At 47.8% G+C, this 14895-nt stretch overlaps 1 pseudogene; it reads left to right on the top strand.

Annotated features, from left to right (window-relative positions):
• The window catches only part of LOC132571738 (oocyte zinc finger protein XlCOF6-like), a 317052-nt pseudogene that overhangs the window by 34787 nt on the left and 267370 nt on the right, over nt 1-14895 (top strand).

The raw sequence follows: 14895 nt of genomic DNA, 5'->3' as shown, positions 1-14895 counted from the left end.
AGTCAGACTGGCAATCTTCTAAAGCATCAAAGAACCCACACAGGGGAGAAACCTTTTGAGTGCTCTGAGTGTGGAAAGAAATTCAGTTGGAGTGATCATCTTCAACGGCATCAAGAAACCCATCGACCGCATGAAGGAACCCACAGACAGGAGAGATCTTTTGAATGTTCAGAGTGTGGAAAGAGGTTCAGTCGGAGTAGCGATCTTCAGCGGCATCAAAGAACCCACACAGGGGAGAAGCCTTTTGAATGCTCACAATGTGGAAAGGGATTCGCTGAGAGTGGTGGTCTTCTAAAGCATCAAAGAACTCACACAGGGGAGAAACCTTTTGCGTGTTCAGAGTGTGGAAAAAGGTTCAGTGATAAAGGCTCCCTTCAACGGCATCAAAGAATCCACACGGACGAGAAACCTTTTGAATGCTCAGAGTGTGGAAAGAGATTCAGATGCAGTGGTGATCTTCAACAACATCAAAGAAAGCACACAGAGGAGAAGCTTTTGAACACTCAGAGTATGGAAAGACCTGCAGCGTCCCTCTTCAACAGCATCTAAGAACCTACACTAAGGAAAAATCTTCTGAATGCTCAGAGTTTGAAAAAAGAGATTAATTAATCAAAGCTGTGAGCTTCAAAAACATTACACAGGGAGAATACATTTGAATGCTCAGAGTATGAAAAAGAGATTAATTCATCAAAGCTGTGAGCTTCAAAAACATCACACAGGGAGAAAACATCTGAATGCTCAGAGTATACAAAGGGACTCTGTCAGCCTGGCCACCTTCAACAACATCAGGGAACCCACACAAGGAGAAACCATGTAACTGCTTAACTTGTGATAAGAGCTTTTCTCTTATTTCACAAGACCATAGAAAGGGTTGAAACTGTGTACATTCTTGTAAAGTCCTTGCATCTGCCCAGAACCCTTACCCTAACCTGGAGGAACTGATAGTGCTGAGAAATGTCTCCCCCCGCCCCATGAGTGCTGAAACTCAGGTTTCCAAAATGGCTCAGTTTTTTCTTTGTGGGCAAAGGAGGGAAGGGAGAACTGTGACCCAGCTGCATTCCAGGTGTGCTGAAAACTGCCTGCTTTGCCACACATCTGGCCCGCCCCTCTCCTCTTTCTCCACTCCCTGCAGAGACCTCCCAATTTCGAAGTAACTGCCTAGAGAGGTAGGAAGTGAATAGAAAGTTCCCAGGCAGGCTTTGGGGTACTTCCCAGCAATGCACTGGGGCTGAAGGTAATGTTTTTCCTGGAAAGAGAGTGGGAATTTTAAAGAGGGCTGCCAAGGAAGAATGCAGCCTCATATGGAGAAGGAGACCTCTGTTCAGTGCTCTCCTCAGCAGCAGCCATTTTCTGTCAGGCCATGCAGGTGTCTAGGTAAAATGGACCAAGGGGGGCAATCTTGTCAGTTTGTAAGCTTTAAATGCCTCTAGTCCTTGTAGCATGTAGCTAGGCAGGGGTGGCCAATGGTAGCTCTCCAGATGTTTTTTGCCTATAACTCCCATCAGCCCCAGCCATTGGCCATGCTGGCTGGGGCTGATGGGAGTTGTAGGCAAAAAAAATCTGGAGAGCTACCATTGGCCAGCCCTGAGCTAGGGTATGTGTAGGGACCAGGGGAAGAAGGATGTGTTTCTAAGCAAATTTCAATTTTCATAGACTTCTAGAGTTGGAAGGGATCTCCAGGGTCATCCAGTCCAACCCCCTGCACAATGCAGGGAATTCACAAATACCTCCCCCTAAATTCACAGGATCCTCATTGCTGTCAGATGGCCATCTAGCCTCGGTTGAAAAACCTCCAAAGAAAGAGAGCTGGAGTTGGAAGGGACCTCTAGGGTCATCTAGTCCAACCCCCTGCACAATGCAGGAAACTCACAAACACCTCCCCCTAAATTCACAGGATCTTCATTGCTGTCAGATGGCCATCTAGCCTGTTTAAAAACCTCCAAGGAAGGACAGCCCACCACCTCCCGAGGAAGCCTGTTCCACTGAGGAACCGCTCTAACGGTCAGGAAATTCTTCCTAATGTTGAGCCAGAATCTTTTGATTACATTTCAACTCATTGGTTCTGGTCCTACTTCCGGGGGCCACAGAAAACAATTCCACACCATCCTCTAGATCAGCGTTTCCCAAAGCCTGGGTCGTGACCCAGCACCGGGCCTTGGAGCCCTCAGCGCTGGTCCATGGAGCTTCCAGTCCTCTGGCCGCCCCTCCCTCCACCTTCCCCCACATCACGCCTCCCGCCCCCGGGTTGTGCGCCTCCATACCTCCTTCTCCCTTCCTTTCCTACCTCAGGCACGTTAGTTTCATGCTGCACAAAGCCCTTCCTTCCCCCCACATCACCTGATCACTTGGAAATTGGCATGGAGCTCATTCCACGCCAGGCCAAGCTGGCGGCAGCTCAAACAGACCGTGGCCGAAAAGGGCGTGTTGCTCCTCCTTCCCTGGCACTTCCTTCCCATCCAGGAAGTGCTGGGGAGGGAGGAGCCACACGCCCTTTTCGGCTGCTGTCTGTTTGTGCTGCCGCCAGCTTGGCCTGGCATGGAATGAGCTCCGCATCGATTTCTGAGCGATCGGGCCGCCGGGCGGGGGGGGGGGGGAGGAAGGGCTTTGTACAGCTTGAAACTGACCTGCCAGAGGTGGGGAAGGGAGGGATAAGGAGGCGCAGAGGCTTATGACTGGGGGTGGGGGGTGGGAGTGAGGCACAATGCGGAGGAAGGTGGGGGGAGGGGTGGCCAGTGGACTGGAGGCCCCGTGGCCCGGCGTTGAGAGCTCTGTGAACAGATTTCCCAGTGAGTGTCCTTTCTTTCACTCTTTCCTTCCTTTCACCCTTTTCCTTCCTTCCTATTTCCTTTCTCTTCCTTTCTCTATATTTGTTTCCAACTCTTTCTTTCTTTCTTTCTTTCTTTCTTTCTTTCTTTCTTTCTTTCTTTCTTTCTTTCTTTCTTTCTTTCTTTCTTTCTTTCTTTCTTTCTTTCTTTCTTTCTTCCTTCCTTCCTTCCTTTCTTTCTTTCTTTCTTTCTTCCTTTCTTCCTTTCTTCCTTTCTTCCTTTCTTTCCCTCTTTTTTTCTTCCTTCTCTCTCTCTCTTGTTCTGTCAGTAGGTCTTTTTCTGTCTTTCTTCCTTCCTCTTTCTCTCTCCCTGTCAGTCAGTTTTTTCCCCTGTCTTCCTTCCTTCCTTCCCTCCTTTCTTCCTTGCCATTGCTAATCTGAATAGACCTGGAGAGGGGGGGAGAAGCTTTAAATGCCCTGCCATTTCATGTTTTCCCAGGCTGAGAACATTTTATATTTTTAGTTTTCTGCTGTGTGGTCCTTGTGCTTTTTCTTATTGTTTTGTTTTTACAATTGCATTGCAAAATCCCACTATTCTTCTACCTTTCCTAAACAAAACATTGCAAGAGTTTAGGCTTGTTTGTACAGCATTTCCTGTCTCCCGGCTCCACCCCCAAAGTCTCCTGGCTCCACCTCCAAATTTTTATGGGCCACGAAGGAGAGGTGTAAAAATAACTGGGTCACGGGGGGGGGGGGATGTTTGGGAAACCCTCCTCTAGATAACAGCCCTTCAAGTACTTGAAGATGGTGATCATATCACCTCTCAGCCGCCTCCTCTCTAGGCTAAACATGCCCAGCTCCTTCAGCCTTTCCTCATAGGACTTGGTCTCCAGACCCCTCACCATCTTCGTCACCCTCCTTTGTTTGTTGATCTGGTGTTGTGCTAAATGTATGCTTGTAAATGCTCCCTTTTGAATAACTTTTAATCTTTTGATGCAGGTAGTGGTTCCCTGTACCACATCGTTTGCCCAACTCCTTTGGATACATTATTTTGCAAGAGGATCTCCAGGGTGGAGGGAAGCATTCATTGTGCACATGGCCATCTCTCCAGGGGAGCCAGGGTTGCCAAATTCCCACTGGCTGCCAACGGGGGACTTTTAATCATGTGTGCTTTGTGTACACAGTGTAATGACATCACCTGGAAATGATGTATTGCACTGGGCACATCGCATAAGGACACTCTAGCAATTTGGGAGAAACTCTTATGGTTTTGCTTGGGGATGCTCTAGCAATTTTTGGGGGGGGGACTCTATGGCACCACAGAGTTTCCACCCAAATTGCTAGAGCGTCCCTGAACAACTTGCCCGGTGCAATCTGTCACTTCTGGATGACATCATCACAGCGCACGCCACCGCACATAACTGGGCTCTTTGGGGGCGGGGAACCCCCCAGCAGCCTGCTCTATGCCAGTGGGTTGGGGCCCCCAAAATGGAGCTTGGGAAGTCTTAAGGGGAGCCCCAAACAACATTTGGTCTCAGTGGCAGCCAGGTTTTTGGCAGTGGGATACCTTGAGGCTAGGCCTCAGAATAAGGAGGGAGAACTGTGAGTCCAAAGCCTTTGGGGGAATATGTGCTCCTGAATGTGAACAGCCTGCATCCAGAATTGACCAATGGTTCTTTTCTGGCAAGGAGGCCTGAAATGGCAGGAGGGTCAAAATGGCTGCCTGGAATCACAAGGAGGTACCTGCCTCTCACTATTGGTGATGTCCCCTCTTTTTTACTCTTTTAAGAAAGCTGTGTGTGTGTGTGTATGTGTGTGTGTGGAGAGGGTGGGATTGGTGAGGGTGAGGGAGTGGGGCTAGAGGATTTCATTGCAGGCTCCTCATCTTAGGGACAAAGCACAGAGTCAAGAGTTTTTCCTGAAGAGCTCTATAAGGAAAGGAGGCCAGATGACAGTGTGTGGTGTGTGTTGTGAAAGAGCAAACTGAAGTGGTACCATGTGGGAAGAACAGGGTCTTCTATTTGGGCCTTCAGTTTTGGGGGAAATGAGGTATTGCCTGTATCTTAAGATGTGGGATAGGCCAAGGTCACCTTTGCACCCAACTTCAACTTCAACTGAGGCATTGGTATAACCCTTTTGGTCCAGTTCCTATCAGAAGAGCACCAGATCACTGTGCGTGTGTTTTTTGGAATCCTAGTTACTCTAAAAATTTTGGTAATGGAAGGAAAAGGATACCTTGAACACAGAGCTGGGGAGATGTATATGGTAAGCCATGGTTCTCCCGCACTCAAGTCCTCCTATTCTTAGTGGTTAAACTGTCCCTTCAACATCTCTTTTATTCATAAAATTATCAACTGATAATTCCCCTCCAAGCCACGAAAACCTTCAGCTGCCCATATCCACACATTAAGCCTCCACTCAAGGGATAGGAGATTTTATTCTTGAGCTGGCAGCCTCACCAGCCCTGTGACTCCCACATAGTTTGAGGAGAAGAAAATGCCTCAGAAGCATTTAAGGTCAATGTAGTGTACTGCAAATGAAGACCCTTTGTTGGAGTGGCTCCTTACCGCTGCATGCAGATTGACCGCCCTTGCTGAGCCAGTCAATCAGGTAATAGCCATTTGAATGAAGCCTATTGTTTGAGAGGCTCCTTGCAGTTACACTCAGAGTGGCTGCCCTTGCTGAACCAGCCAGTGAGGTAATATCCATTTGAATGAAGGCCATGCAAATGAGAGTTCCGAGCACCTGCTTGTCTATTGGGTTGTTTACTGCTGGAGGTGTTTTGGGTGGAGTTTCTGTGTATATAGTTGTGGCTAGCCTCATGTGTTTTCTGTTGGGTTTTGACAGTAATTAAAAAAGCTATGCTGGAATCACTATAGTGTCTAACCCGCTACTTTTCAGTCAGCATTTTCATTTATTGTCTTGTTGATCTTGTGGGGAGGGGGGATTTCCCCTCCTACAGTTTCCCTCAGATCCCCTGCCTCTCAGCCTCACCTTCCTCAGGGTTGTTGTTTTGAGGATAAAATGAGGAAGGGGAGTTTGATGTTGTAAACTGTTTTGGGTTCCCTTTGGGGACAAAATGGAGGGTATAAATATCTAATATTTAAAAAAAATGGAAGGAAAGGAAAGGTCCCCTGTGCAAGCACCAGTCGTTTCCGATTCTGGGGTGACGTTGCTTTCACAACGTTTTCACAGCAGACTTTTTTACGGGGTGGTTTGCCATTGCCTTCCCCAGTCTTCTACACTCCCCGCCCCCCCCCAGCAAGCTGGGGACTCATTTTACCGACCTTGGAAGAATGGAAGGCTGAGTCAACCTTGGGCCGGCTACCTGAATCCAGCTTCCGCCAGGATTGAACTCTGGTCGTGAGCAGAGAGTTCAGACACACAGTACTGCAGTACTGCTGCTTTACCACTCTGCGCCACGGGGTCACTTTAAAAATGGAAACTGCACCTTTATTGGTGTCCCTGAGAAATTTTTTATTTTCATTACAGCCTTCAGTTATGAAAAGCATCTGCATGTTTCTTGTCCGGTATAAAGACTTGAAAAATGTGAAACTCAGTTGGGAGGAGGGGTTAAATTATGTTTTTAAAGATGAGCATGTATTAATAACCTTCTGTGGCCCCATGGAGAACAAACACATGACCTCAAATACAGGAAGAAAGCATCCTTCCAGGAGCTTTTAACAGTATTTCTTGGAGGGAAGGACAGAGTCTGGATTCCGAATTTGGACACACACACCCTTCTCTGCCTTCAACTGCTTACCTTGTCTCCAGAAATAAACTCCCAGCTAACTCTTATGAATTAGGTTTTCTCCTTCGGAGTGTATATCGAATCATAGAGTTGGAAGGGACCTCTAGGGCTATCTAGTCCACCACCTGCACAATGCAAGAAATTTGCAAATACCTCCCCCCCTCCCAACACCCCCAATGACCCCCTGGTCCATGCCTGGAAGATGGCAGAAAACCCTCCAGGATCCCAGGCCAAACTGGCCTGGAAAAGATTGCTTCCTGGCGAACAGCATTTTCCTGGGTGTATATAAATGGCCACAAGAACTGAGCACTGATGCAACCCTTCCTGCCCTCCTCATGATCTGCCTCATTGCTTTGGGGTGGGGTCTTAAACATCCCCCTTTCCTTGGCACTGGGTGAATTAAAGATTTTGTCGAAAAAGAGAAATCCTTGCCTGGGTGTCAAGTCCACACGTCTGGCAATAACGAGATCCTTTGTATTTTCAAATAGATACATGTATTGTAGAGAGCGAGACATCTCACCTGGAGGTCAGCGTGAAGACTGGATAACAAAAGCAGAGCAAGCATTATATAGATGAGCACTGGCCGTTAATAATTGGCATGCATCTTTCAAACCTAAAGGCTACAGGGTTGAAATAACATCTCTTTGTTGTTGTTGTTTAGTTGCACAGTCCAGTCCGAATTTCTGCAACCCCATGGACCGAGTCACGCCAGGCCCTCCTGTCTTCCACCATCCTCCGAAGTCTGCTCAAATTCGTGTTAGTTACATCAGTAATGCTGTCCAGACGTCTCATCTTTTGCCGTCGCCTTCTTTTGCCTTCTGTCTTTCCTAGCATCAGGATCTTCTCCAGGGAGTGCCCCCTTCTCATTTGGTGGCCAAAGTATTTGAGCTTCAGCATCTGACCTTCCAGGGAACAGTCTGGGTTGATTTCTCTTAGGACTGACTGATTTGATCTTCTTGCAGTCCAAGGGACTCTCAAGAGTCTTCTCCAGCACCACGTCTCAAACATCTCTAGTCTACTACAAAGCGCACAGAAACTGATAACCCGGGGGAATAAAGGGAGAGTTAGAGGCTTTGCCACCTCGCATTCTTCCAGAGACATAACACAGGCATGAACCATAAAACAAGAGTTACTGCTGTAAGCCAGATAGGATAACAGACAGGGGACTTGACACTGGGTTTGGAGAAAACCGTCTGACAAGGAAAACGGGGAAATGGGGGAGTAGGGTTGCCAGGGGATCCCCCAGTTTGGAGGCCCTCCTCTCGCTTCAAGGTCATAAAAAAGCGGGGGTAGGGAAGTAGGAAATGTCTGCTGGGCACTCCATTATTCCTTATGGAAACCAATTCCTATAGGGTATAATGGAAAACTGATCAATGGATATCTGTGGCTCTGGGGGGGGGGCTGTTTTTTGAGGTAGAGGCACCAAATTTTCAACATAGCATCCAGTGCCTCTCTCCAAAATATCCTCCAAGATTCAAAAGGATTGGAGCAGGGGGTCCAATTCTATGAGCCCCAAAAGAAGGTGCTCCTATCCATTATTTCCAGTGGCGTGAAGACATTTAAAAGGTGCGCGGCACCTTTAAACACGACAGCAAGAACTCTCTTTGCAGTTCAGTGATGCTTGTCACAATCTTGCTCCTGGCTCCACCCCCAAAGTCCCCAGATATTGCTTGAATTGGACTTGGCAACCTTATAGGGGAGACGAGAGAGCTTCTTGAAAGCCCTGAGCTAGAGTCTCTGGAGACTATCACAACACAGACGCGCCTATCACTCTAGGCCTGGTGGTGGCAGCAGAGAGTTAGCCCCAGGTGAGGTCTTACCAGAGCAGAGTAAAGCGATACCATCACATCACGTGATCTGGACACTAGACTTCTGTTGATACAGCCCAAAATTGCATTTGCCTTTTAAGCAAGACTATTAGCAGATATTGATCCAAATGTTACTCCGGCAGTTGCAAGGTATTTGTCTATGGCATGTAATGGCATCATTTCCCACTGTAAAATTCTATATCCATGTTTTCCATATTGCATAGTTATGTTTTGTTATTGTCTGTATACTAATTCTTTTGTCGGCTTCTGATGTGTTGGCCATTGAGCACTAATACAAGACTGACTGACTAAGTCAATTGCATGTCTCAGTGGCACAAAATGGGAAGCTGCAGGGCCTATTTTCAAACATTTCCAAAATCTGTTTGAAAACATATCCAGATAATGTTGATAGTCAACTATTGATGTTTTGGGGTTGCCAGCTTCCAGCTGGGGGCAGGGGATCCCCTGGTTTGGAGACCTTCCTCCCACTTTAGGGTTAGCAGAAAGCAGGCGGAGGGGGAATGTCCCCATAGGGTGAAATGGAGAATCGATCCATGGCTATCTGGGGGCTCTGAGGGGTTGTTTTTTTGAGGTTGAGGCACCAAATTTTCAGCATAGGATCTGGCGCCTCTCAAAAAAAACCCCCTCCAAGTTTCAAAAAGTTTGGACCAGGGGGTCCAATTCTATGAGCCCCAAAAGGAGGTGTTCCCATCCTCCATTATTTCCAATGAAGGGAAGGCATTTAAAAGGAGTACAGTCCCTTTTAATGTGATGGCCAGAACCAGTGTTCCCTCTAAGCTGAGTTAGCGTGAGCTAGCTCACAGATTTTTAGCCTCTAGCTCACACATTATGCGGCCCTGTGGCGCAGAGCGGTAAAGCAGCAGTACTGCAGTACTGTGGTCTGAACTCTCTGCTCATGACCTGAGTTTGATTCCCGCGGAAGCTGGATTCAGGTAGCCAGCCCAAGGATGACTCAGCCTTCCATACTTCCGAGGTCGGTAAAACGAGTACCCGGCTTGCTGGGGGGAAAGTGTAGATGACTGGAGAAGGCAATGGCAAACCACCCCGTAAAAAGTCTGCTGTGAAAACGTTGTGAAAGCAACGTCACCCCAGAGTTGGAAACGACTGGTGCTTGCACAGGGGACCTTTCCTTTCCACACATTTTTATCTCAGCTTAGGAAGGATGACCCCAGAGCACACTAATTTATGTAGTGGCTCACAACTTTAATGCTGGTAGCTCACAAAGTAGAATTTTTGCTCACAAGACTCTGCAGCTTAGAGGGAACGTTGGAGAACTCCGTTCGCAGTTCGGTCATGTTTGTCACAGCCTTGCTCCTGGCTCCACCCCCAAAGTCTCCGGCTTTACCTCCAAAGTCCCAGATATTTCCTAAGTTGGACCTGGCAATCCTAGATAAATCATACCAGTATTCCAATGAGAGATTTTAAAAAGTGAAGGGGGGGGGGAGGGAACAGAATAGCAGCTCTAAGGAGGGCACAGGTAAGGAGAAGTGCCCTGATATGTGCAGGACCTGCAAAAGTGGGTCTTTTCTTCCTCACATTGCAGTCAAAAGTCGGGGGACACAGAAGGTATGCAGTTTGGGAATGGGGTCAGGTGGATGCTCTAAAACCACATCTTTGTGGAAGAAGCCTAAAAGCAGCTCGATTCCAGTCCATAACACCTTACAGACCAACAAGAAACCTGGACTTAATCTAGCTGTTCTACTGAAAGCCAACGCAGCTACCCTTTGGAAAAGCCTCAGAGCAGTTCGGCCACTGGAAATTCAACCTTCTCTGCAGCTGGTTTGTGAAAAGTAATCCTGCAGTGCCCTCCACTGGCAGGCAATATGTTTGTCCTGACAACCTTTCCAATTTAACATTTGACACGGCACAAGAATGAAATAGATTGCGATGGGCAGACGTGCGTGTCTGTCCGTAGCAGTAGAAAAGAACATATTTTTAACGTATTGTTTTTCTTGCCCTAATAAAATGTTTTTAAAAGAATGAAAAGAAGCTCTTTGAGCCGGAAATAGCTTGGTAAAAAAGCTTTGAAAAGTGCAGGATTGAATAGGATCAACCAAGAAGCACAATTCCTACTCTGGATGCATGTCAGATGTTTGAGAGCCACAAGAGGAAGGAAGGAAGGAAGGAAGGAAGGAAGGAAGGAAGGAAGGAAGGAAGGAAGGAAGGAAGGAAGGAAGGAAGGAAGGAAGGAAGGAAGGAAGGAAAATAGATTGTGGGAGGATGGAGAGAGACGGAAAGTAAGCAACTTTAAATTCATTCTCCTTGTCACCAGATCGCTTGGCTTAGAGAAGCGATTTCAAGAGAGAAACGCCTTCTCCAAGCCAGCTGACGGGGGGGGGGGGGGCTTTGAGAGCTACACACTATGTGTGAAAGAGCTACAGGAGGTGGTGGTGGCTGCAAGCATAGACAGCTTCAGGAGGGGATTGGATAAACGTATGGAGCAGAGATCCATCAGTGGCTATTAGCTACGGTGTATATATATATGTGTGTGTGTGTGTGTATGTATATGTGTGTGTGTGTGTATATATTAGGGTGACCATAATGTCTGAAGGCCAGCCAGGGACACCTTGGGGGGGAAGGGGGGAGGAAGGGGTGTGCGCGCGAAGCGCGTGCGCCGCCGGAAACAGGAAGTGACGTCACTTCCCGTGACATCATTTCCCCCGCGTCACCTGCCGGAAACGGGAAGTGACATCACTTCCTGTGACATCACTTCCCCCAAATGACATCATTTCCCCCAAATGCCACTGCCGGAAACAGGAAGTGACTTCACAGCACTTCCTGTGACGTCCCCAAAAATCCCCCAAATATCACCGCCGGAAACAATTTTGTTCTCAAATCCTGTATATACTTCATCAGTATATGGGATAAGGCACTTTCTCAACTGTGCTGCATAATGCAGCCTATTTATTTTGTCCTGTTTGCTCTGTTGACTCTATCTGCGCCACCTTCATCACTTTCGGGGTGTGGATCCCCCAGTGGGGTGGTCTCCCGACTCCCTCCGCCGGCTGTTTCTGATAGCCCTGCGCCCCCTCTTTCATTTGATATGTGTCCCGTGCGGGTGCCACCCTCCCGCCGGGAGATGCCGCAAAATGAGCCCCCTTGAGGCTTATGGCGGCAGGGCTCGGGGGTAGCGAGCTAGACTGCTGTTCTTTTGAGGGGTTATAGAGTGTTTCGAGCCCGTCCCTGTGGCATCGGTCCCATCATTGTGGGACCCAGGGGGCCGGCGCAGCAGCCTGCCGAAGCAGCCTGTCACTAATAACACAGGTCGAGATGCAGGACAGGAACCCGGAAGTGACCTCTAAATGGTCCCGGTATAGCCAGCCCGGGAGGCGGGAATAGGGGGCCAGAACCGGGACATTCCCGGGCGCCCGGGACGGTCTGGCCACCCTAGTATATACACACACACACACACATATATTGGCCACTGTGTGACATAGAGTGCTGGACTGGATGGGCCATTGGCCTGATCCAGCATGGCTTCTCTTATGTTCTTATGTGACACAGAGTTTTGGACCGGATGGGCCATTGGCCTGATCCAACATGGCTTCTCTTACGTTCTTATGTGACACAGAGTGTTGGACTGGATGGAGTATTAGTCAAACACTCTGTGTCACATAAGAATGTAAGAGAAGCCATGTTGGATCAGGCCAATGGCCCATCTGGTCCAACACTCTGTGTCACATAAGAACATAAAAGAAGCCCTGTTGGCTCAGGCCAGTTGCCCATCCAGTCCAACACTCTGTGTCACATAAGAACATAAGAGAAGCCATGTTGGATCAGGCCAATGGCCCATCCAGTCCAAAACTCTGTGTTACATAAGAATATAAGAGAAGCCCTCTTGGATCAGGACAATGGACCATCTGGTCCAACACCCTGTGTCACATAAGAACATAAGAGAAGCCATGCTGGATCAGGCCAATGGCCCATCCGGTCCAAAACTCTGTGTCACATAAGAACATAAGAGAATCCATGTTGGCTCAGGCCAGTTGCCCATCCAGTCCAACACTCTGTGTCACATAAGAACATAAGAGAAGCCATGTTGGATCAGGCCAATGGCCCATCCAGTCCAAAACTCTGTGTTACATAAGAACATAAGAGAAGCCATGCTGGATAAGGCCAATGGCCCATCTGGTCCAACACCCTGTGTCACATAAGAACATAAGAGAAGCCATGCTGGATCAGGCCAATGGCCCATCCGGTCCAAAACTCTGTGTCACATAAGAACATAAGAGAATCCATGTTGGATCAGGCCAATGGCCCATCCAGTCCAACACTCTGTGTCACACAGTGGCCAATATATATATTATATGTGTGTGTATATATATACACACACATACACATATACATACACACACACACATATATATATATATATACCGTGGCTATTAGCCACTGATGGACCTCTGCTCCATATTTTTATCCAATCCCCTCTTGAAGCTGACTATGCTTGTAGCCGCCGCCACCTGTGGCAGTGAATTCCACATGTTAATCACCCTTTGGGTGAAGAAGGACTTCCTTTTATCCCTTTTAATTTGACTGCTCAGCAATTTCATTTAATGCCCATGAGTTCTTGTATTGTGAGAAAGGGAGAAAAGGACTTCTTTCTCTACTTTCTCCATCCCAAGCTTGGGGCCAGTTGCCTTCAGTTTGCCTACTTCATTTTCTTTCTTCTTCCTGACCGTGGCATTTTCTGAGACGGCTGAAGCTTCTTGCTGGAGCTGATAAAGCATGGAGGCAGGAGGAATGGAAAAGTACTAGAAGGAGAGCAAGGGGGTGGGGAATGTTGAATCAGATAAGCCTGGGGGCCTGCGTCTGTGTGAATAAAACAGTCTGTATGTAGAATGATTTTAACTTAGTCATTTCGTGGGCCCCTGGCTGACAAAGTTCTGCTCTTGGTACCAAAAGTAAACCTCGTTTCATACCAGTTATGTGTGCGGACCTCGTTATTTCTCTGCTTCACTTCAGGGTCATCAGAAAGTTTGGGTGGAGAGGGAAATGTCTGCTGGGCACTCCATTATTTCCTACAGAAACCAGTTCCCATGGGTATAATGAAGAATTGATCAGTGGGTATCTGGGGCTCTTTTTTCAAGGTGGAGGCGCCACATTTCCAGCTTAGCATCCAGTGCCTCTCCCCAAATTACTCTCCAAGTTTCAAAAAGACTGGACCAGGGGGTCCAATTCTATGTGCCCCCAAAGAAGGTGCCTCTATCCATTATTTTCAATGGAAGGCAGGCTTTTAAAAGGAGCGCAGTCCCTTTAAATGTGATGGCCAGAACTCCCTTTGGAGCTCAATTATGCTTGTCACAATCTTGCTCCTGGCTCCCGCCCCCCCCCCCCCGACTCCATGTCAAGCATCGATATTTCGAAATAATCAAGCTTTTGTTTTGAATCAAAGACTTGTTTTATTGAAACTCCATGACTTGTTCCAAGGACCCATACCTTGGAAGTAATACAGGTCACAATGCTGAGGTCACAATGTTGCATAGTATCTTAAAGAAGATATGGGATTTATATCCTGCCCTCCACTCCAAAGAGTCTCAGAGCGGCTCACAATCTCCTTTATCTCCCTCCCTCACAACAGACACCCTGTGAGGTGGGTGGGGCTGGAGAGGGCTCTCACAGCAGCTGCCCTTTCAAGGACAACCTCTGCCAGAGCTATGGCTGACCCAAGGCCATGCCAGCAGGTGCAAGTGGAGGAGTGGGGAATCAAACCCGGTTCTCCCAGATAAGAGTCCGCACACTTAACCACTACACCAAACTGGCTACTTCAAACACAGGGTTACAGATAATTTCAAAAGAATAACATAAATATGAGAATTGCATTGAGGGTTCAAAGGCTACTTACTAATATCTCTTTGGTGACTAAGGAATGTTAACATCTCCTTTTCTCACACATTCTCTGCTAGCTGATAAGACATGGCTGTGAGAATCTGGGGGAGAGGCATTTTACATTGCTAATACAAGGTTACCCTACACCTCCTGAAGCAGAGAGATTTATTATGCATTCACAGAGAGAAGTGAGAGAGGGGAGGGGGAGAAGAAGAAAGGAAAAGTATGGATGAACCAGTACTTAGAAATAGCATGCTTGACACTCCACTCCCGAAGTCCCCACATATTTCTTGAATTAGACCTGGCGACCTTCGAAGGAAGTGATAGGGGCAGATGCAACTGGCAATTTGTTTTGAGGAACAGGGAACATGTTATAGGAACACAGATCTCCAAAGCTATCCTAAAACTACTTTCCACGTTGCCAAGCTGAATAAGCTACACTGAATAGGTCCGATTAGACTTGCTTTGGATTGCTTGGGGCCAGTTCCCTTCAGTCTGCCTCCATTGTCTTTCTTCTTCCCGGACCGTGGCATTTTCTGAAACGGCTGGGGGGTTCCCCTAGGAGTGCAACCCTCTGCGGAGTTACTCCAGAGCAATCCCACCGAGCTGCGTGTGTAGGGCACCTCCGACGCCAGCCTGGCTGAAGTTCAGTCCAGTTTGTCCGGGTCTGGGCACCGTTCCTCATGTTGCCTTTGCCTGCAGCACTGAAAGGGTTAAACAGC

Source organism: Heteronotia binoei, chromosome 5 (genome assembly GCF_032191835.1).
Source record: "Heteronotia binoei isolate CCM8104 ecotype False Entrance Well chromosome 5, APGP_CSIRO_Hbin_v1, whole genome shotgun sequence".
NCBI lineage: Eukaryota > Metazoa > Chordata > Lepidosauria > Squamata > Gekkonidae > Heteronotia > Heteronotia binoei.
This window is presented reverse-complemented; position numbering and strand designations above follow the sequence as displayed.